Source organism: Conger conger, chromosome 7 (genome assembly GCF_963514075.1).
Source record: "Conger conger chromosome 7, fConCon1.1, whole genome shotgun sequence".
NCBI lineage: Eukaryota > Metazoa > Chordata > Actinopteri > Anguilliformes > Congridae > Conger > Conger conger.
In genome coordinates this window covers 48,805,315-48,826,055 of record NC_083766.1, presented here as the reverse complement: position 1 = coordinate 48,826,055, position 20,741 = coordinate 48,805,315, and the positions used below count along the sequence as shown (strand labels likewise).

Genomic DNA, 20,741 nt, shown 5'->3' with positions numbered 1-20,741 from the left:
AAATTAATAAATTGTAGAACCGCGGCTTCTGAGTGAAATGTGTTGCCCGGTGCCGAGAGAAATGACGGAGAAACGCAGACTTGTTGATTTCTTAAGTGCCGTGCGCACTAACATGGCTATTTTTATACAGTAGCACTTGCTTGCCATGTACTTGACGTGGGCTAATTGCGTGATACAGAGCTAGAACAACATGAGCACATGGAAGGCAACTGTTCAAATGTAAACTCTAGTTAAGATTTTGTTCAGACACACATTAAAATGTTCAGTGTTAAATCAACTGTTACAAAATGGTGCCTATTGGACTCATATGTTACTAATTTAGAGTTTACTTAACACTGAACTGCGTTCATATGTGCTCATGGTCCAACATGTCCGAATTAACCTCAGTCTCAATATTTTCATTCAAAAACGGCCAAAAAAGACAGTAAAGATAAATGGCTAAAAAGGACATGCAATGGTGACATACGTCTGATGCTGTAGATGGATTATAATCTCATGTGCATCGCTGCTGTATTAGGTAGTTATGAATGAATGGTTGATCCGCAGGCTTTATTTTAATCCATAAAGTAACCGGGCTGTGGGCTTTGCCATTAGCCCTCGGCCTAATCTGGGAGTTATACTTGAAGTTAAACGGAAGTCAAACAATTACCGCAAAAAAAACAAAAAACAATTGCAGTTACTGGAATCCTGTTGAAATATATACGTCTGCCGGTCGGTTTATTTGGATTATCTAAACACGACAAATATTTATGATGTTCTTGTTTTTTATTTCAAGAAAATAACATCCTTGTTTGCTTGACATGGGGGGTGGTTTTAACAATTCATTATCAATTGTTTGACAATGGAATAACTTTTGTGCTTGGAATATCCGAGTTCTTGTAATGCATAGAGAGCTTGAGGGCTGTTTCTCACGATAGCCTTCAATAAATCCAATGATTATTCATCCGTTCGTTTTTCATCATAGCCATCTGTCGCTTTTAGTTGTCTTTTGTCCTACTTCATTTTGACATCTGTTTAAACCTTGTTGATTTTTTTAATAGGTCCCTAAGTGGTTCATTATCGCCCGACAGACAGTTGTGGGATAGAACCAGGGCCCATTTACACACAAGCCATGAGACACTGGGGTTTACTCTTTGTAAAGTCCAAGGGATTCCTTGTGATCACAAGGCAAGTCATGTGTTTAAATTAGGACCGCCTTGAAAAGGAGATGTGTGACCTCAAGGGACTTATAAATGTAAATATAAATGTACTTCATGTACATTATATGTCATAGTTGTGTTATTCTGAATACAAGAAAGGAAACAAATGCTAATTGTTGCCTAATTTGTTTCTTTGATCAGCAACATTACATTACAGTTATTTTTAGCTGATGTTTTTATTCAAGGGACTTACTGTTGATTAGACTAAGCAGTGGCCAGTGGAATGTGGGGTTAAGACCCTTGCTCAGGGGCCCAACAGCTGCACTAATCTTACTGTGGCTACACTGGGGCTTGAACTACCAACCTTCCAGGTTCCAGTCAGGCACCTAAGCCACAAGGCTATAGGCTGCCCCAAAACAGTGTCTGCTTTGAAACAGCCATCATTTTTGACTTGCTGATATAACGCGAATACAATGGCATCCAATTCAGAAATATTTTGTGATATCATCCACAAAAAATATGACCGATGTCTCAGACCAACACAGAAATAGATGTAATAGAGAATGGAAACAATAATTTTCTCCGGTATGTTTTTCCTCTTGCGGTTTAAAGCTGTAATCTAAAAATAAGGATTCCCTCATTTTCCAGTGAAGCGAATGTTATTTGTCTGTAATTACGCCCTTGTTTTCTCGAGTTCGCAGTCCAAAAAATGGAAACGGCAGGGATTTTTCTCTGGCGTAGACTTCTGAATTCCCTCGCCTCTCTTCGTGGAACGCACTGTCCTATATCACAGACTGGGTGTCAGGGAGGATGGAGAGAGAGCTGTGTGTCAACATTGCAGGCTGACTGACTGCACCAGAACCCAAGTGTTTCATTCTTCTGAATACCAGGGCCTCGCTGCAGTCTAAGAGCAATGCACTTTGTCTTTAACATAACATAACTCAGCATAACATAACATAATGATGAGAACAGGCCATTCAGCCCAGCAATACCACTGAAGTGTACCTAATGCTTAGTTGGCCTAAAAGCTAGTATCTAGCGCCATATCAAGCTTTAACTGTACTGCATTTAGGTGCATTTTACCATTGTTTTGTTTGCATCATTTTTCATCAACTTTGGTCACAGAACTGATTTTGCTCTGCGAGAAACCAAAAAGATCAGAGCCAATTTTAGAATGTTGGTGGCCCTAAGTAGAAATTAACTGGGGTGATTGGGGGGGGTTACCGGCAATCACGGACCGGGGGAACCCACACAAGAAGTAAAGCATTGTACCCTGTGAACACTGCACAATTAAAATGTCTTCCAAAAAGTGTTTTTAAAAATGTTAAAGCCTGTATTGTGTGGCCCACGGATAGCTGTGGCATTGAGCGTTTACACCAGCAGCCGGCTCTGAAAATAGCATAATTGGCTCAAATTTGATGTTTGTATTTAAGGCCAAAGGGCATTGCTGTGAGTCAGAATGGATGCTTCAGAAGTGTGAATTTCAAATCTAGACTTCAACCTCTAAATGTAGTCTATATACCAAAAACTGATGATAAAACTGATTGATCGATACAAATGTGGTATCTGTATCTTACACGCCGGAACACTGAGCATGTGAACGGTCATGAACAGTCATGAATGGTCATGAACGGTCATGAATATACTGGTCATATTTAACGGTCATGAACGGTCTTGAACATCATATGTGATGGGTGTTTTATTGAACGGTCCTGAACATATCAGTCATATTCAGCTCATATTATGAAACGGACCTAAACATATCGGTCATATTTAACACTCATATCATTGAACGGTCCCAAGCGGTCATGAACATATCAGTCATATTTATGGCTTATATTACTGAACGGTCATGAACGGTCCTGAACATATCGGTCATATTTAACACTCATATCATTGAACGGTCACAAGCGGTCATGAACATATGGGTCATATTTAGCGCTCACATCATCGAGCGGTCAGGAGCGGTCTCCTGAATGGGGCCGGTCTGAAGGATAAGGGGGGTGGACTTCACCTGACTCCCAGCCTGCGCGGGACTCACAGCCCCAGAGACTCACCACCGGAGCGAGCTGGATTGCCCAATCTATTTTCTAGTCACATCGCCCCTCGCAGCTGAGCTCATTTCAAACCCCACACGGGGGGGGGGGGGGGGGGGGAAGCGCTGCTATAAATAGACTCTCCATTGAAAGGGGACACATCCAGCTGTTTCAGTACAGTACGTATGTGTGGAGGTTACATGTAGAAGCTAATGTGAGCAGGCTTCCTTACAGACGTGTTTGCCAGGGTTCAGGGACGTGTGTCTTGCAGGCCTGGCAGATAACAGGACTGTTTTACAATGTCTGTGGCTGCTCTTCTTGGGCAGGGGACGGCTCTATTGCAGGGCTCAGCCCAGCCCGTGAACCAGAGCGAGTGACCTGCAGCTGTGGGAGAAATGCCACGTTTTATGTGCCGGGTGGGAAAGCGTGTTTTATGACTGGTGGTTTTCCGTATTTATGATCTTATGACCTGATTTACAGCTGGCCGTTTCCTCGTTTTGTGATTCATAAGCAGTGGGTCGGTGGGTATGTATGTATGTGCGTGGGTATGTACAGTATGCATATGTGTGTGCGTGAGAGTACATGCACTGTACATTTATGCCTGTGTGCGTATATGTGTGTGGGTGTGTGAGTATGTACAGTATGTATGTGTGAGCACATGTACTGTATGTTTGTACTTGTGTGCGTAAGTGCTTATATGCGCATATTCATTTCTGTGCGTGTGAGTCCGTGTCCTTTCCCCCACACGCGTGTATGACAGGGAGCTAGAAGAACTGCGTGTGTGGGCTAATGCTCTGATGCGTGACGTTACAAGCTGGGGTGAGGAGAGGAGACGCAGGAGTCACCTTCCTCCCTGGTGCAGCAGGGCCAATCGCACACACGGCAGCAGAGTGACCTCAGCGCATGGAGCATGCATCACACCACAGCAGTGTGACCTCAGCGCATGGAGCATGCATCACAGTGTGACCTCAGCGCATAGAGCATGCATCACACCACAGCAGTGTGACCTCAGCGCATAGAGCATGCATCACACCACAGCAGTGTGACCTCAGCGCATGGAGCATGCATCACACCACAGCAGTGTGACCTCAGCACATGGAGCATGCATCACAGTGTGACCTCAGCGCATAGAGCATGCATCACAGTGTGACCTCAGCGCATAGAGCATGCATCACACCACAGCAGTGTGACCTCAGCGCATAGAGCATGCATCACACCACAGCAGTGTGACCTCAGCGCATGGAGCATGCATCACAGTGTGACCTCAGCGCATAGAGCATGCATCACACCACAGCAGTGTGACCTCAGCGCATAGAGCATGCATCACACCACAGCAGTGTGACCTCAGCGTATGGAGCATGCATCACACCACAGCAGTGTGACCTCAGCGCATAGAGCATGCATCACACCACAGCAGTGTGACCTCAGCGCATGGAGCATGCATCACACCACAGCAGTGTGACCTCAGCGCATAGAGCATGCATCACAGTGTGACCTCAGCGCATAGAGCATGCATCACACCACAGCAGTGTGACCTCAGCGCATAGAGCATGCATCACACCACAGCAGTGTGACCTCAGCGTATGGAGCATGCATCACAGTGCAGCAGAGTGACCTCAGCGCATGGAGCATGCATCACAGTGCAGCAGAGTGACCTCAGCGCATGGAGCATGCATCACAGTGTGACCTCAGCGCATAGAGCATGCATCACACCACAGCAGTGTGACCTCAGCGTATGGAGCATGCATCACAGTGCAGCAGAGTGACCTCAGCGCATGGAGCATGCATCACAGTGCAGCAGAGTGACCTCAGCGCATGGAGCATGCATCACACCACAGTAGTGTGACCTCAGCGCATGGAGCATGCATCACACCAGAGCAGAGTGACCTCAGCGCATGGATCATGCATCACACCACAGTAGTGTGACCTCAGCGCATGGAGCATGCATCACACCATAGCCTCATGTCCACCCCTGTGCAGTGACATCACACACTCCTGCTATGGGAACAGTCCTGGGCCTGTCAGAAGCACATGTAATAAGCAGCCTGTGTAATACCTGATCATCCTGGGAGCTGCAGGACTTGCTGTTCTGAGTTAAGCAGTTGCATTTTCAGCTGCATTTGCATATGATAAATACAGCTGTGCATTACAGATCGCTGAGGGTGAATACGCAAGTCAGCCAATGGGCAGGAGAAAAGTGCTTTTAGTGCAGAATTGTTTTAGCTTGTGCCTGAAGGAAGTGCCTGCTTTTTTAAAAACTTTCATTTAATTTTGTAAGAAAGGTTTTATGGTTTGGGAGCAACTTTTGTTGAAGGTGTTTGTGCTGTTCAGTTGGCTGTACTGGTCCCTATGGTGTGTGTGTTGGTGGTGTTTGGTGCTGTGTGGTTGGGCTGTACTGTTGGTACTGGTCTCTATGGTGTGTGCTGTAGGTGATTGGTGCTGTGTGATTGGGCTGTGGGTGATTGGTGCTGTGTGGTTGGGCTGTACTGGTCTCTATGGTGTGTGCTGTAGGTGATTGGTGCTGTGTGGTTGGGCTGTACTGGTCTCTATGGTGTGTGCTGTAGGTGATTGGTGCTGTGTGGTTGGGCTGTACTGGTCTCCATGGTGTGTGCTGTAGGTGATTGGTGCTGTGTGGTTGGGCTGTACTGGTCTCTATGGTGTGTGCTATAGGTGATTGGTGCTGTGTGGTTGGGCTGTACTGGTCTCCATGGTGTGTGCTGTAGGTGATTGGTGCTGTGTGGTTGGGCTGTACTGGTCTCCATGGTGTGTGCTATAGGTGATTGGTGCTGTGTTTGGGCTGTACTGGTCTCCATGGTGTGTACTGTAGGTGATTGGTGCTGTGTGGTTGGGCTGTACTGGTCTCCATGGTGTGTGCTGTAGGTGATTGGTGCTGTGTGGTTGGGCTGTACTGTAGGTACTTCTCTCTATGGTGTGTGCTGGAGGCAGATGGGGAGAGCAGACAGAGTGCAGAGGGCCTTTCCCCAGGGATACGGCAGGCTAGCCGTGTCTGAAACGTGATCTATCGCCACATCAGGTGACAACAGAGGTGCGATCTTTCACTGAGAAACCGCGAGGACAGGAAGCAGGAGCCCATTTTATCCTGATAGTGATCACAGTTGATCAGGGTGTATTTCAGCCCGGGCTTGCTCTAAGAACACTTCCACTGCAAGCTGCACATAGAGCATCAATAACACCTGGAGAGGGTGGGAGGGTCCAGGCAGAGAAGCACCTGCAAATATGTCTGCTGAGTGCAAAAGAGCTTTTTGCCCATTGACTTCAGTGTGAAAACACAAGCTGATTTAACAATCGGTCCATCGCAGGGCACACACACCATTCACAAACACACTCATACCTATGGGCAATTTAGACTCTCCAATCAGCCTAACCTGCATGTCTTTGGATTGTGGGAGGAAACTGGAGTACCTGGAGAAACTCCACGTGAACACGGGGAGAACATGCAAACTCCACACAGAGAGGCCCTGGCCGACCGGGATTCAAACCCAGGACCTCCTTGCTGTAAGGCGGCAGTGCTACCCACTGCACCATCCATGGCGCCCACCAAAACAATCATCATTTCATAAACTACTGCACATAATGAAATGAAAAATGTGAAAAGAATTGGCCAATTTGGTTTTTTGTTGGCTGTTAAATCAGCTTGGGTTTTTATATTGAAGTCAATGGGCAAAAAGTTATTTTACACTCAGCAGCCACACTTCTGGGTGCTTCACTGCTTAGATGGGCCGAGGGCATGCTAGTTATATATGCATGTCTATGAAACAGCAGCATACTGCCATTTTGGCTCTAAACAGGAAACATTTTAAAAAATGCATTGATCTTAAGAAGAGACTTAAGGAAATTGCCTCTGTTCCCTCCCTCACCCTTTGGAAAGAGCCGGCCCAGGATGGTGATGAGTGCTCCCAGAGGCCTGGCTGACTCATTGCGCCTACCCTTGGAGCGGCACGTCCCTGTGTGCGGCGAGGGCGCTAATCGCAGAGATAAGGGAGCTTTGGGAGTCTCTGCCCGGGATGGCACCTCCTCCCACAGGGCTCCGGGCTCATTACGCCCCGTCTGTGGAGGCTTGCTCTCGCACACGCCTGCAGTCTGAGGCACACGGTCTGAGCCCGCATACGCACGGCTGTGGAACAGCACATAGCGGTAAGCCCCTGTGTGTTACGCTATTTGTACTGGGAAGATGGGGTGGATTTAGCACTCCTGTTGGTGGGGGGTGGGGGGGGGCTGTAGTTTGGCTGCAGAGCTACGAGACTTGGGAGGTGTGTGTGTGAGAGAGGGAGAGAGAGAGAATGTGTGTGTGTGTGTGTGTGTGTGAGAGAGAGGGAGAGAGTGTATGAGAGAGAAAGAAAGAAGGTATGTGTATGCGTGTGTCAGAGAGTGTGTGAGTGCATGCATGTGTGTATATGTGTGAGGGAGAGAGAGAAAGAAGGTGTGTGTGAGTGAGGGAGAGTGTGTCTGTGTGCGAGAGAGAGAAAGAGGGTATGTGTGTATGTGTGTGTGCATGTGTGTGTGTGTGAGAGAGATAGAGAAAGAGAGAAAGTATCTGTGTGTGTTCATGACTTCTGGCTGTTATTACACGCATCACACATTTGGATCATTTCGATCAAGAATCCAGTCCTTCAAAATGAATGTCATTTGGAAGAAAGAGTTTCTTCATCAAATTGAAAAATTAACATTCAAATATCCTAGGCTCAAGTTTATAAAGTGTGTTAGAACATGTTATTTCCATTTTTATATATGCTTTTATGTGCAAATGCCATGTCAAGGAAAACTTTTTACAGTACAGTACACATAACGCAGTTTACTGATTAAAACTGCAAGGTTTCAAAGTGCGCAGCATGTTTGATAAATGAGAAATGTTGCTCCTGATGCAGTTCAGAATTTGTTATCTATAAGATCCACATGTAAGGTGATTTATCTGTTCACATAGTCAGATGGCATAGACATTAAGAACAAAAGTTCATTTGTTCTCAAACGATCCAGTGGAGGTTATTCTACCCCTAAGGTTTAATTACAGAGAACTCTGAGAAAGAAATCATACGCTCCAGAAAATGAATACCTTATTTTAGACTGGCTCGAGCTTAGCTTTTCATTTCCTAAGAAAATGAAGTCGGCCTATTCATTTCATAGCGTCAGCATGGACAACAGTGTAGCAGTGTGACCTCAGGAGGCGTGCAGGAATGGATCTGTTGATACCTTGAGGTTTTCTGTCAATGGGGCTTTTGAGCTACTTTTTTAGGTGATGGGATCAGACAGGAAATGGACTGCATATTTGCACCGCGCTTATTGTCGTTGCCAGCGTCAGTAGATCCTCGGAATGCCATGGCAACGACACATCGTGCTGGTTTTCTCTCGCATGCCTTATTTGGTCACGGTGGCACTATAAGCCGTCAGACCTTGATATCAAAGCCTCTCGGCTGTGTTTGTGCTCTGGTTTTGTTGTAAAAATGCAGAAGACTTGATTTAATTGACATCCGCATCTTGATTTTGGACCCCTTTGAAACCCGTATGGCAACTTCCTGTTGGGTGAAATACTGTATACATTTGTAATCCTTTACAAGAAAACAATGGCAAAACTATTATGGTAAATGGTCTGTATACAGTACTGTGCAGAAGGCATAGGCACCCTAGACTTTATTATATATATATATATATATATTATTTTTTGTGTGTGTGTGTGTTTTAGTATAAAAGAACACATTTGAGATTTCCAAATATGAATTTTCCAAAAGATTTAATTTTACAGAGACATTTTTATTGCTGTAAGCAATTGACTACTTTTTACATAAAAACTTGATCAAGGCTGTCTGAGATCAGAAGCAAGGAGCCAACCAAAGTCTGCAGAAGAAGTGTGGCAAGTTCTCCAACATGCTTGGAACAACCTCCCTGCTGATTGTCTTATAGAACTTCAGGACAGTAATGCAATTGGTGCAGGAGCAATTGGTGGTTCGGTGTCTTGTTCAGGGACACTTCCACACACCCAGGGCAGGATCGAACCGGCAACCCCCTGAGCCAATGTCTCCTCAGTATTATAAACCGTTTATGTGATATTATATTGACATATAAATGGCACATAAACATGACAATTGTTCTTATGAATTTGGTAATGATGCTAAATAAATTGAGATAAGTCGTTACAGAATAAAGTGTACTTTAATAATGCTACATTCTGGTCAAGATATAGTTCGGTTATCTTTGTTTAAAAAGAGAAACCTGCAGCTTTTGCTGAGAGTAGATTTCAGTATTAATAGAATCCGATGGGCTGGGGGGCGGTAGTGTGGGTAAACAGCATGCATCATTAATTGGGCCTTTGAACAGAGTAGAACCCCCACAATTATATAATTACATTAACAACCAGGTCTAATGAGGCAGTAGGTTTACAGTAGACATGCTAACTTCTAACACTGCCATACTGTTTGAGATTTTGACAAAATTCAAAGAAACAAAATTCAGCACAGGCAACGTGCACTGCAAAAACAAAAAAATGTTTAATCTCAACAAGTATTTTAGTGTTATATTTAAATTGAAAGTCTCGTTTCTATTTGTTTTTTGCTAAATAACACAAGAATATTGCCAAATAACATAGTTTCAGTACTCATTTCCAGATGTGCCAATGGGATAAGAAAGTTTCACTTCTCATGCGAACAGTTCAAAACTGTTAATATAAAGGGCCGGTTTCACAGACACAGATTAAGTTTAGTCCTGGACTAAATTGAGTGTTGTTTGGAGATTCAAAATGTAATTTAGTCTAGTACTAGGCTTAATCTGTGTCAGTGAAACTGGCCCCAAGTCTCCTTACAAGACTAAAACACTTGTTAAGACTTTTAAGTTTCTGGGCACACTCCATTCTAACACTGTACTGTATGAGATTTAGACTTAAGTGAATATACTTAAACAAAATTCAGCAAAGGCAATATAAGCTCATGATTGTCTATAGGAAAGACTGTGCGATATTCACCTAATACGGCCACACTAGCTCTGTACAAGATGCAGGCAGAGCTGGTCGCTATATTCTGTTCAGTAAGTACAGTACGTGGGTGTGGCACCAGCGGAAAGCGGCTGTTTGATCGCGACGGGCGAAATGCCACCTGGCCGTGTTATTCTCTTTAACCACCTGGACGAAAGGGAGGCCACACCCACAGACTTCAAATAGACACGGTGCCACGGGCCCGATACGGCTGCTGTACTGTGGTGTCCTGCGTCACTGTGCTGTGTACACTGGGACTGGCCTCCGCTGGAGAGACAACCGAGGAATAACCTGAACACTTGGAGGGAAAATAGTTTTTTCTTTTGCCAAAGAAGGTACCAAAGCTTGTCGCTTGGGTGGTACCCTGTAGGTACATAACATGGTACCCTTTACTTATTTCTACTCAAAAGAACAGTATTGTAGTTTTCAGGGTACATTTGGGAGTTTTGCTAAAAGAGCAGACATTCACCTCCACTGTACCCTTGTTTCTGAGAGTGTGCTGTGTTGGGCAGCTGATGTGTCCACATGTCTTAAAGTAGATAGCTTGATCTCTTACAGGGCGGGCTGTGTCACAATGCAAAAAGTGCTTTAGTCTTGTAATGAGACTTAAAATCAGATTTCTTCCTCTCATGTAGAAAATACTTTATTATTTTAAGTTTCTGTTTGCCTGGCAAGTGTTGTTTTCTTTTCTTTCTTGCAATATCTTTGTCTTATTTAGCAAGAAATTGATAGAAGAATTGAAGTCTAAATATGAGGGTGAAATACTTGTTGAGATTGACTTGGTTTTTGCAGCGTAAAGAGTCTCTCAATGATGGAACGCAGCATAATGACTCAGACTTCCACTAGCCTCTCTACTGCAAGCGTGTCTGGAGGCCTTCTGAGGAGCGCAGATAAGGCCATTCAGACAGTTTACTGAAAGCTGAATTCAGTACATTGATGCTGTTAGAACAGGAAGTCCTGTCCCCACGGTATATATAAAAACAAAAAATTAAATATAGGCTACATGGAAGCCTTCTCTTGCAGTCGTACATCCAGGAAGTGTTGGGCCTTTGATCTTATTCGATGGCATCAGAATGCACTGCGGTTGTGGACTGAATCTCAAAACCGAAAGTGTTGATGTTCTGAGGTGTGGATTTGCGCTGTGTCAGGAAGTAGCTTTCCTTTTGCGGGGTGGCCCTCCTCCTCCTCTCTCGCTCTCTCTTGATGTTGAAAGTGCTGATAAAAGATAAAAAGCTTGAAAGGTTTCTCCTCCGTTTCGGTTTCTGCCGCCATCTAAAGTTCTGACGGCTCGCTCGGTTCGGAGTTCCGCTCTCTCTCATCTTCCCTTCGCTCGCTCTTCTCCTCCTTCACGTCTCCTCCTTCCTTCCCCTCCTTTCATTTCAGATTTTTTACATTCTTGCTTCAACCATTTTGACACAGTCCTGGCCTCACCTTTCCATCGTTTCGTCTCTCCAAAAAGGAATGCGCGGTCGTCAAAGTGTTGCGTGTGTCGTAGGGAGCCGCAGCGAGCTGTCAGTCACACTGCCGCTGGCTGATGGGCCGTCTGGCCGGCAGGTGTGTTTTACCCCAGGCTAGGGTTGCTCCCCTCGAAGGAATTCCCGCTTGCCTGGCCGCAGTGTTGAATACCAGCCGAAGTGTTCCGGTAAGGTGCAGTTAAGGTTATGCCTGCAAAAGAAGAGCATATTTATTCATATATTCCTGGGGGAGGAGGCTTCTGTCGTGCAGTGTGCGGAACCTTCCGGATTCCTTGGGGCATTCCTTCCCCTGCCTTCAAAGTGTGGCTCTAATGCTGCAGCCAGGGATGGGGGCCGGTGTACATGCAGGTTTTCTTTGACTGAAATAACTAATTAGATGTATGCAGCAAATGTTGGGTCACTTAGATTAGACAAGTCAACTGATTAAAAGTAGGGCAGAGGGGGAAAATTCAGGTTTCCCAATTCGTATATATCCCCCATTTTGTTGCCTGGATTTGCTAAATAGCTCAATTCTTCAGCCAGGAGGTAGAGCTAATGAGTGGAATCAGTTGGCTGAGGTCATGGGTGGAAGACAGACATAGCAGGACTTTAACTTTCCGGCTCCTGGATTTTCCACCTCTGGTGGGGAGGCGCACAGATTGTACATGAGCTTTAAATACATTATATACCTGAAATACATTTAACTTTCAAACTTTCAAAAAAAGCAGAACCTACCATGAAATGCAGGAACACATATAGCCCTCCATCTCCACCCCTGTGCTAGGCCAATGTCACCTCTTTAATTCGACTGCCGGAAACCACCACGCAAACAAGTCTGGGTAGGGTAGTGGATCAATATTTCTGTCAACGATCCCTTACGTAGGTTACAAATGACTCACAGGGACATCGTAAAGTTTTGTCAACAGGAACACCGGGTGCGCGCCCGGCTCAGCCCACCGGTATGAAGATTATTTATAGATTTATGCTCGTGACAAACAGGATAGGGCCCTGTGAGCGGTTAATGCTTCTGGCACATTCCGTGTGTTCGGGGAGGAAGAGGAAGTAGAGGAGAGGAAGGCCGCCGTGGAGTGGAGCGGTTTCACACCTCCCGGTGTGATTTACCGTGGCGGGATATCGAGCAAACCGACGGCGGACTCACACAGCTGCGGTGCAGATGAGCCGGGTTGTTTTACTGCCGAGACGTGTGAGTACACTCCAGCACCAATATATAAGTCAGTCTTAACAAGCAATTTAAGTCTTTTATTTAGACTTCAAATCTTATTTCTAGTACGTAATTAATATTATTACTATTACAGTTGCTATTCTTACAATTATTCATATTACAATGACTTATATTAGAAAAAATAAGTCAGTCTTAACCAACATTTTAGTCTTAAAAATTTATTTATTTTTATTACAAAAATAATATTATTTCTATTACATTCATTATTCTTACATTTATTTGTATTACAAAAATAAGTCAATATTGCCAAGCATTTTAGTCTTATATTTAGACATACATTTATTTCTACAATTGTTTTGCTAAATAATACTAAAACACTTATTGAGATATAATTAATATAATAAAGAAAAAATAAGCCAGTCTCAACAAGTATTCTCAACTTATATTTTGAATTTAAATCTTACTTCTATTACTTTTTTGGTAAATAAGACAAAAATATTGCCAGTTCAGACAGTTTGACTTATTTCAAGATTTGCCAATGGGGTAAGACAATTCCACTTGTGAAGCAAACAATAACTTAAAACAAGCCGATATTTTTTACTTGAGAGGAAGAAATAAGCTTATAATTCTTATCACGAGTCTGAAACACTAATTAAGGCAGACCTTTTGCAGTGTACTGTACGTGCGATCACGCTCAGACTCTGGTTATAAAGACGGAGGGTGCAGCTTGCAGCAGATGGAAAGCTGTGGAAGAGATCTCTGTCTCCCAGGATAGGGCTCGTAAGCTGTGATTCAGCAGGCTATACTGTAGCCACACACTGAGCGGCCCATTAGGGATTGCTCAAAATGCACCGTCTGCTTTGTGTAATAAGCAGGGACAGACGCCTGCTTTGTGTGAATGCCACCCAGCTGTTAAGCTGTGGTGATGCCTGTATTACGTGTGTGTGTGTGTGTGTGTGTGTGTGTGTGTGTGTGTGTGCGTGCGTGGCACAGAGGCACAATAACTATCAAATGAGTTAATTAAATCCATGCAGGTTTGATTCAACTGAAAGTCACAGTATGTATAGGATAGGTTTTTTGGCCCCATTTAAGCAGTTGCATTTTGTAATTATTATTCCATCGAAATGTAAACCGTGACTGTAGCGTCTAAGGAATGGATGATTTAGGGCATTAGCTATATGCATTGTGATTGGCTATGACTGGGTGATTTAGAGCTGTACATGCATTGTGATTGGCTATGACTGGGTGTTTTAGAGCTGTACATGCATTGTGATTGGATATGACTGGGTTATTTAGAGTTGTACATGCATTGAGATTGGCTATGACTGGGTGTTTTAGGGAAGTACATGTATTGTGATTGGCTATGACTGGGTGATTTAGGGCTGTACATGCATTGTGATTGGCTATGACTGGGTGATTGAGGACATTACATGCATTTTGATTGGCTATGACTGGGTGATTTAGGACATTACATGCATTGTGATTGGCTATAACTGGGTGATTTAGGGCTGTACATGCATTGTGATTGGCAGTGAAGGACAGCAGACCCTTCGATATCGATGGAGGACACTGTATCACTGTAGCAACGACAGGCCTACTGTTGTAAGTGGACATTCCATGTTGTGGAAAAAACAGGCCAACATTTAGCATTTGCACAGCTTTTAGATTCATATTAGTTACTGTTTTATCATAGTTATTGTTGTAATGAATAGTTTTGTATGCAATAATAAAATTATTCTTGCCAAATCATATCTCAAATTAAAAATGGCATTGATGGGTTGATCAGTTTTCTGCCAGTATTGCATAAGTATTTCACGTTGTATTCATGAAATTGTTGGATCATAACAATCCTATTACCAAATCGGCAAAATAATATACCCCAAACAAACTGATCATATCATATAATGACATTTACTGGATAATGCCAATTCTGAGTGGCAGATGAAATGAAGGAAATGGTTCAAGCTTATCAGTGAATCGGAGAGACAGGTTCCTAATGAAAAGCTGACCCTAACGTGACCGCTGTTTGGACCAGGCGAGGTGACCGTGGCAGAAGCCCAAATCGGTTCATCCCTCCGCCGAATTGACCCGTTTCCCAGGCAACAGGGCGTGGTCACGGCAACAGTCTGGCCTCACAGAAGAGGGGGGGCTACAGATGGCCTGTCACTGCTCCAACCAACCAGCCAATTACAATGCCCTGCATCACGCCATTACAGAGCCACACTTCAAAGTGCGAGAAAGCTTTCATTTCCGCCATAACGTAGCCTCATTCTCTGAAGAAAGGGGTCCAAAGGCTCCTGTGTGTCTCCTCTGTGGTAGGCTATTGAAGTTTGAAAATCAAATATCAAATATAAAGGATCTTTGTAGGTCAAAATGGTGGTATCTGACTGCAGCAAAGTTAGTTTCATGTTCAATATTCGATTTTCGGACTTCAGTAGCTCTTGATGCCTATCGTAGTGGGTGTCATAAAGAACTGAAAAGGGTTCCCCTGTGAAGACACATCAAAGAACCTACTTTTGCATACCAGTGCATACTTCTCAATGCGGGAGAGCTTCCGTTTCTGCCATCACGGGCCATAGCAATGTGTGAGCCATCATGCTGTTCTGGTGCCAGTACTGGTGTGCGATATGTAAGAGCCAATCAGTGCACAGCCAATGAAATTCACACCATCGATGATGAATGGGCTGACGAGGGAGGTTTTGGAAAGTATCCTGGAATCATCAAGCTTTTGGAGCCTTCTTTTTGTTACAAAGCACAACTAAATACTTTTCGCATACGCATGATTAGTGCCGCTTGCTTGCATGTAATTTGATTAATAGTTCAGAACATGTCATCATAAGCATAATACGGTTTTGTTTTGCGAATTGCGGAACGTGTACTCGGCACTGCACGCGGTCATGTGTTGCCGATTTGTCAGCTGTGGTGTTTGTAGTGTTTGTGTGCAGGCCTCCCTGGGCAGACGTTAGCTCAGTGAGAAACGCCAGGGCTGTAATTGGTTTTCAGGGTGGAAAAACAGCCAGGGACAGACTCACGAGGGGTTGACGTGCAGAGGGGGGAGCTTATCCCTTAGAAGAATCGTTTTTTTTGGAATGTTTTTTCAGAAGTTAGCGTTCTAGAACTCTAGCTCTCAATTACCAGTTGCGATTGTGACATCAGCATTAGAATGTTCAATTTAGAACATTCTAATCACATATTTGTGATTAGAATGTTCAGTTGAGAATATAGTGACCTTAAAGAGTTAAAGCAGTGCTTGCGTGCAGCCTCAGACTGCTTGGCAAACTCAGGTGAAAAGAGGAGCCAGATTCTCCACAGCACACAGAGGAGGGCTGGGCTGGCCGCAGTTCCTCTGTCTGCTCAGCTCATGTGACTAAATGAAGGTTAATGGGAGCATATTGTCCGTGATCCAGTACTGGGTCACGAGGAGGGCTTTTGTGACGATGCTGCAGTCGAGTTTTACCCAAGAGAGTTGCTATGATTCTCTGGAACAAAATACTGTAGACTTTCACTTCCTGTTTGATGAGCTCCTTTCATGTTCCTCTTTTGGGATTTTCATGAGCTTGGCAGCTCAGTTAGACGTGGCGTTGATGTTAGATGCTGGAGGAAAGCGATTTGGAGTTCCCCTCGGGCCCAGGAGTGCCGTTTTTACATCCAATGAGAAAGAGGGATGTTATCCTCCTGGTGATAAATGCACTTTGATTAAAGGGTAGTTCATCATTGCGGTTTCATCCCTTCGTTCATGTCTTGTTCTGTGTGTGTTTCTGTTGCCGTTATCGTGTGGGTTGAACGTTGGGTCCTAGAGAAGCTGTTGAGTTTCTTACAGGAAGCTCTGTGCACCCGCCCGCTGATCTTATCAACAGAGTCTGACGAGGACGTGCAGTGTTGACACAGCATTTATGAAGTTTTTGCCTGTGTGAATTGGAAAGCGCTATCCAAATATTAGCCTGGAGTTCTCATTATTTATGTTAGCTTTATGGTCGCTAGTGAGGGTATCATTACCCTGTAGTGCCATTGTCTAGCAGCAATTCATACTCTGATGCTACACTTTGAGGGCTACTCATGGTGTTAATAATCAATCAGCTTTATAAGAGTGTGTGTGTATGCACATGTGTATATGTGTATGTGGCGTATGCTTCTATTCTTGTGTGTTTTGACTGTATTTGTTTGTATTTGTACCATGTATGTTTATCTGAGTGGGTGTGTGCTCAAGGTTGTCATTGTGTGTCTTTGTGCATGGTGTGTGCTTAAGAGTCATTGTGTGTGTGTGTGTGTGTGTGTGTGAGAGAGTTTGTGCATGCATGTGTGTGACAAGTATGGACCTTTGTAAAGAGGAACAAGTGAAAATGCCCAGATTGGTCCTGAAAGTCAGGAAAAAAGTCACGTTCCTGGAGTTTCAGCTCATTTCCTTTGGACTGAACGGTCCACAGCCTACTCCACAAACCTGACCTCACTGTCCCGCTATGCTTTTCCTTTTTAAAAGCACATCTCCTCACTTCAGCCGTTTACATGTGAACAGCTGCGGCCATTTCCTCTCTCAGTTTGAGTGACGCGACCCTGCTCTGAAGAGATCAGCACCGTTTCACACAGACTCACAAGGAACAGGAAGTACTGCACATTCTGTTTGGAGAAGTAAGATGTTGGATAGACCTATGAGAGGCCTACGTGTCATAATAGGTGCCGTTTCCCAGGTAACCCTTTCAACAGTGGGGCTCAGCAGTGGCTGATGGTCATGGCCCTAAACCCACAGTAAAACAGTGGGACTTACTGAAGTAGCCACAGTGCATCGTTTCAGGTTAGTCTCCTCAGTGTAGCAGGGAGGGAGGGAGTGACCGTGGTGTTAGCCTCCCTCAGTAATTTAGCGGTTCTTCCTGCAAAGCAAGAAAAAAAGGTAACATCTGTGTCAGCTTTAGCGGCTCCCCATTAGCGAGTGGCACACAGTTTGAGTCCCATGGGCACGCAGGACTGCCTCGTAAAGCTCCTTTAAACTTTAAACTTTCCGAGCTATTAGCGTGGCTGCGGCGAGCGCCCTTTGTGTGGTGTAAGGGTGTGGCCGGTCGCCGTTTGGGGCGAGGTTTTCAAGGCCGACCGCGAGCGGTAGCCCGACCTCAGAGTCGGGTTTCAGTCTGAGTGAGTTTCAGAGCCGTGGTTTCAGGTTGTGAGCTCGTGTAAAAAGGGGTTGAAATGCGTTCGGTGGCAGGACCGCAAGCGCTTTCCTTCGCGGGGGCCGCGGTGAGACCCGGGAGAAAGGGGGGCATTTTTGGCGCTCCGGTGGGAGTTTAGGAAAGGGCTTTGGGAAATAGGCTACGGGTTGTCGAACGTCCAGAAGAGTTACATATCCGCAATTTTATTTTTAATAGTGCTGTTGGCGCTGAGGAAAAGAAGAGGACGAAAAAGGGGAGAAGGGTTGCGTCTGGTCTCGGTGGAGCGAACTGGTCAAGCGCTGGGGACAGAATAACAGGCTGGTCGTGTGTTCGAGTAGAGCTTCTATAGTGCACGTGGGCTGAGACCCGCCACCTTCTCTGACAGGGGCAAAAAACAAAAACAGTCCTGGCCTGGAGGGGGTGCGGTGGGGGGGAGAATCGAGCCTGGGAAAGAGCCAGGGGCTTCAGCGGCTCTCCCTCGCCCACGCTAACGCTACCGCTAACGGCCGGCGCGGGAGGGAGCCTCCTCTTCCGCAGGCTTCTGAGAGAGCCCCCCAGCCGGAACCCTGCTGTGGTTTTCCTCCCTGGAGCTCGCTCTCTCGCTCGCTCGCCCAGCCTGCACTGCACATGCGGTCCGCCTCTCACAGGGAGAGAGAGAGAGAGAGAGAGAGGGAGAGAGAGAGGGGGGGAGAGAGCCAGACTGCTACACACTCACCGTTGGCTTGGCTGCCTGCTCCTTACCGTGAGTACCCTCTCTGTGCGTTTCCCTCCTCTCTGTGTCGCTCAGAGATCAGAAGGCTCCGTGTGCCTACGGGGCAGCGCCGGGCTAATCTCACCGCTAACGTGCTAAACCTGACACATCTGATAGAGATCGGAGCGGTTAACTGCTTCACGGGTGTTGAAAACTCTCGACGCTAAGAGAGTGGCAAAACCTTTCAAAACAAATGTGGAAATAGCCTAGGTCACTAGGATGTTAGCCTGGATTCAAAAGTTCTTAGCAATTCAGTCTTTATGTTTTTTCTCGTGGCTGTCAATAATAATTCACTTTTGTTGGCATTGAAATGGTACTTTCGTTGGCAAGGACCTCGGATCTTTGACTGGAAAAATCTATGGGAACTCCAGCAAGTCTGTGTGTTGTTGGTGAGCCTTGACATATTTTATGTATGTATTATTTTATCAGATGCTTAAATTGACACTGGAAAGGTAGTTTGTGACAGTAGGAGAGGCCTGGCTTTGGCTGTGTGGGACACATCTGTGGTTGAAAGGATGTGATCAAGCAACAGAATATTTAACCCCCACATCCTTTTTAAAGACCCCTGCCAAAGTGCCTGCAGTATAAAGACTGTTTTTTTAAACATCGGTCTGTATGTTTAGTTTGAAAGCGAACCATGAAAATAAAAATAAATAATTCCACTGTGGTGTGTTATAGGCTACATAAATAGCAAATCCGGTCACACTGACTAAATCTATTTTCAATGTGCTGTTAGTCATGTTTCTTTTCGTAAAAACGTGCACAGGAAGTCAGCGGGAAGCAGAATGGTGTATTTGGTGCCAGAAAATCCCACTCTATCCCAACCAAGTCTGGCACTTGATGAACCATAGCGATTAGGTCTGTCGGTGCTGTTGTTCATATTGTTTTTCAAAGGAGCGGAGTTGTCGTTAGCGTTAGTGCTGCTGGCCGTTTCATCCCACTCTAACCCAACCAGGTCTGGTACTTGATGAAGCATAGGGATTAGGTCCGTCGGAGCTGTTGTTCATAAAGGAGCGGAGTTGTCGTTAGCGTTTGCGTTAGCGTGCCTGGCTGTTTCTCTGCAGTCGCGCTGTCATTTTTCAAAGCAGCGGCGTTGTCGTTAGCGTTAGCGCGCCTGGCCGTTTCGCTGCAGTCGCGCGCATGTTCCCGCCGTCTGTCATTAAACGTCGAGCGGCATCCGGCCCTGGCGTTCACCGCGCCAGCGTGTCACATACCCAGCCCTCAGGAGGGAGCGCGCTGGTTATTTATAGCGCGATAAGGACGGTGGGAAATGCCTCCGTGCCGCTCTAAAAACCCCTTTCCAGGGGGTCAAAGGTCGACCTGAATGAAGAGCGGTCCTGACACATGTCCAGTGTCAAGTCAACTCTAACAGAGTATGTGTCCAATATGGAGCCTATGTATTGTGTACGAGTTGATTTAATGGTGAGCATTTGACTGCACTTTCATGGTGCTAGCCTTTGATGAGATTAGGTTGTGATGGACGTTTCAAATGGCACTGCGTCAGTAGAGACCCTGGGGATTCCCTTAATGTGCTTGCATGTTTGTTCTCTTTTAAAAGGTTAATGGCGTGCTATTTTTGCACTGTGTTTCTGTGTATGGCTTGCATGTTTGTGTGTAGGTGCACATGGGTGTGCATGTGTTTGTGTCTGCATCTGTGTGTACAGGTTTACGGGTCTGCGTGTGCTCTGTATGTGCACATGCTGTATGGGTGAATATATAATGTGTTTGCACTTCTGCGTGTTCGTGTGTTTTTGTACACAATGTGTATGTATGTGTTTGTATGTGTTTATGCAGAAGTGTGTGTGTGTATGCTCGTGTGTGTGTGTGTGTGTGGGTTTGTGTGTGCTTGCGCGCATGCATGTGTGTGTATGCTTGTGTGTGTGGGTGTGTGTGTGCTTGCGTGTGTGTGGGTGTGTGTGTGCTTGCGTGTGTGTGTGTGTGTGTGTGTGTGAGTGTGTGTGTGTGTGTATGCTCGTGGGTGTGTGTGTGCTTGCGCGCATGCGCGTGTGTGTGTGCGTGGGTGTGTGCGTGCTCGCGCATGCATGTGTGTGTAACCACATG

General features: G+C 45.4%; 1 protein-coding gene across 8 annotated transcripts in view; it reads left to right on the top strand.

The window, feature by feature from the left end:
* The window catches only part of specc1 (sperm antigen with calponin homology and coiled-coil domains 1), a 124,091-nt gene that overhangs the window by 563 nt on the left and 102,787 nt on the right, over positions 1 to 20,741 (top strand). For 3 of the 8 annotated variants that reach the window (XM_061247331.1, XM_061247335.1, XM_061247340.1), the window contains exon 1: positions 12,035 to 12,812. The exons of 1 other annotated variant lie outside the window; for it this stretch is intronic. The gene's annotated coding sequence lies outside the window, so the exon portion shown is untranslated. Of the gene's footprint in view, positions 1 to 7,309; positions 7,331 to 12,034; positions 12,813 to 18,367; positions 18,672 to 18,745; positions 19,091 to 20,741 lie in introns of those variants that run through there. 4 more of the 8 variants (XM_061247337.1, XM_061247332.1, XM_061247334.1 and 1 more) reach the window with 4 other exon arrangements.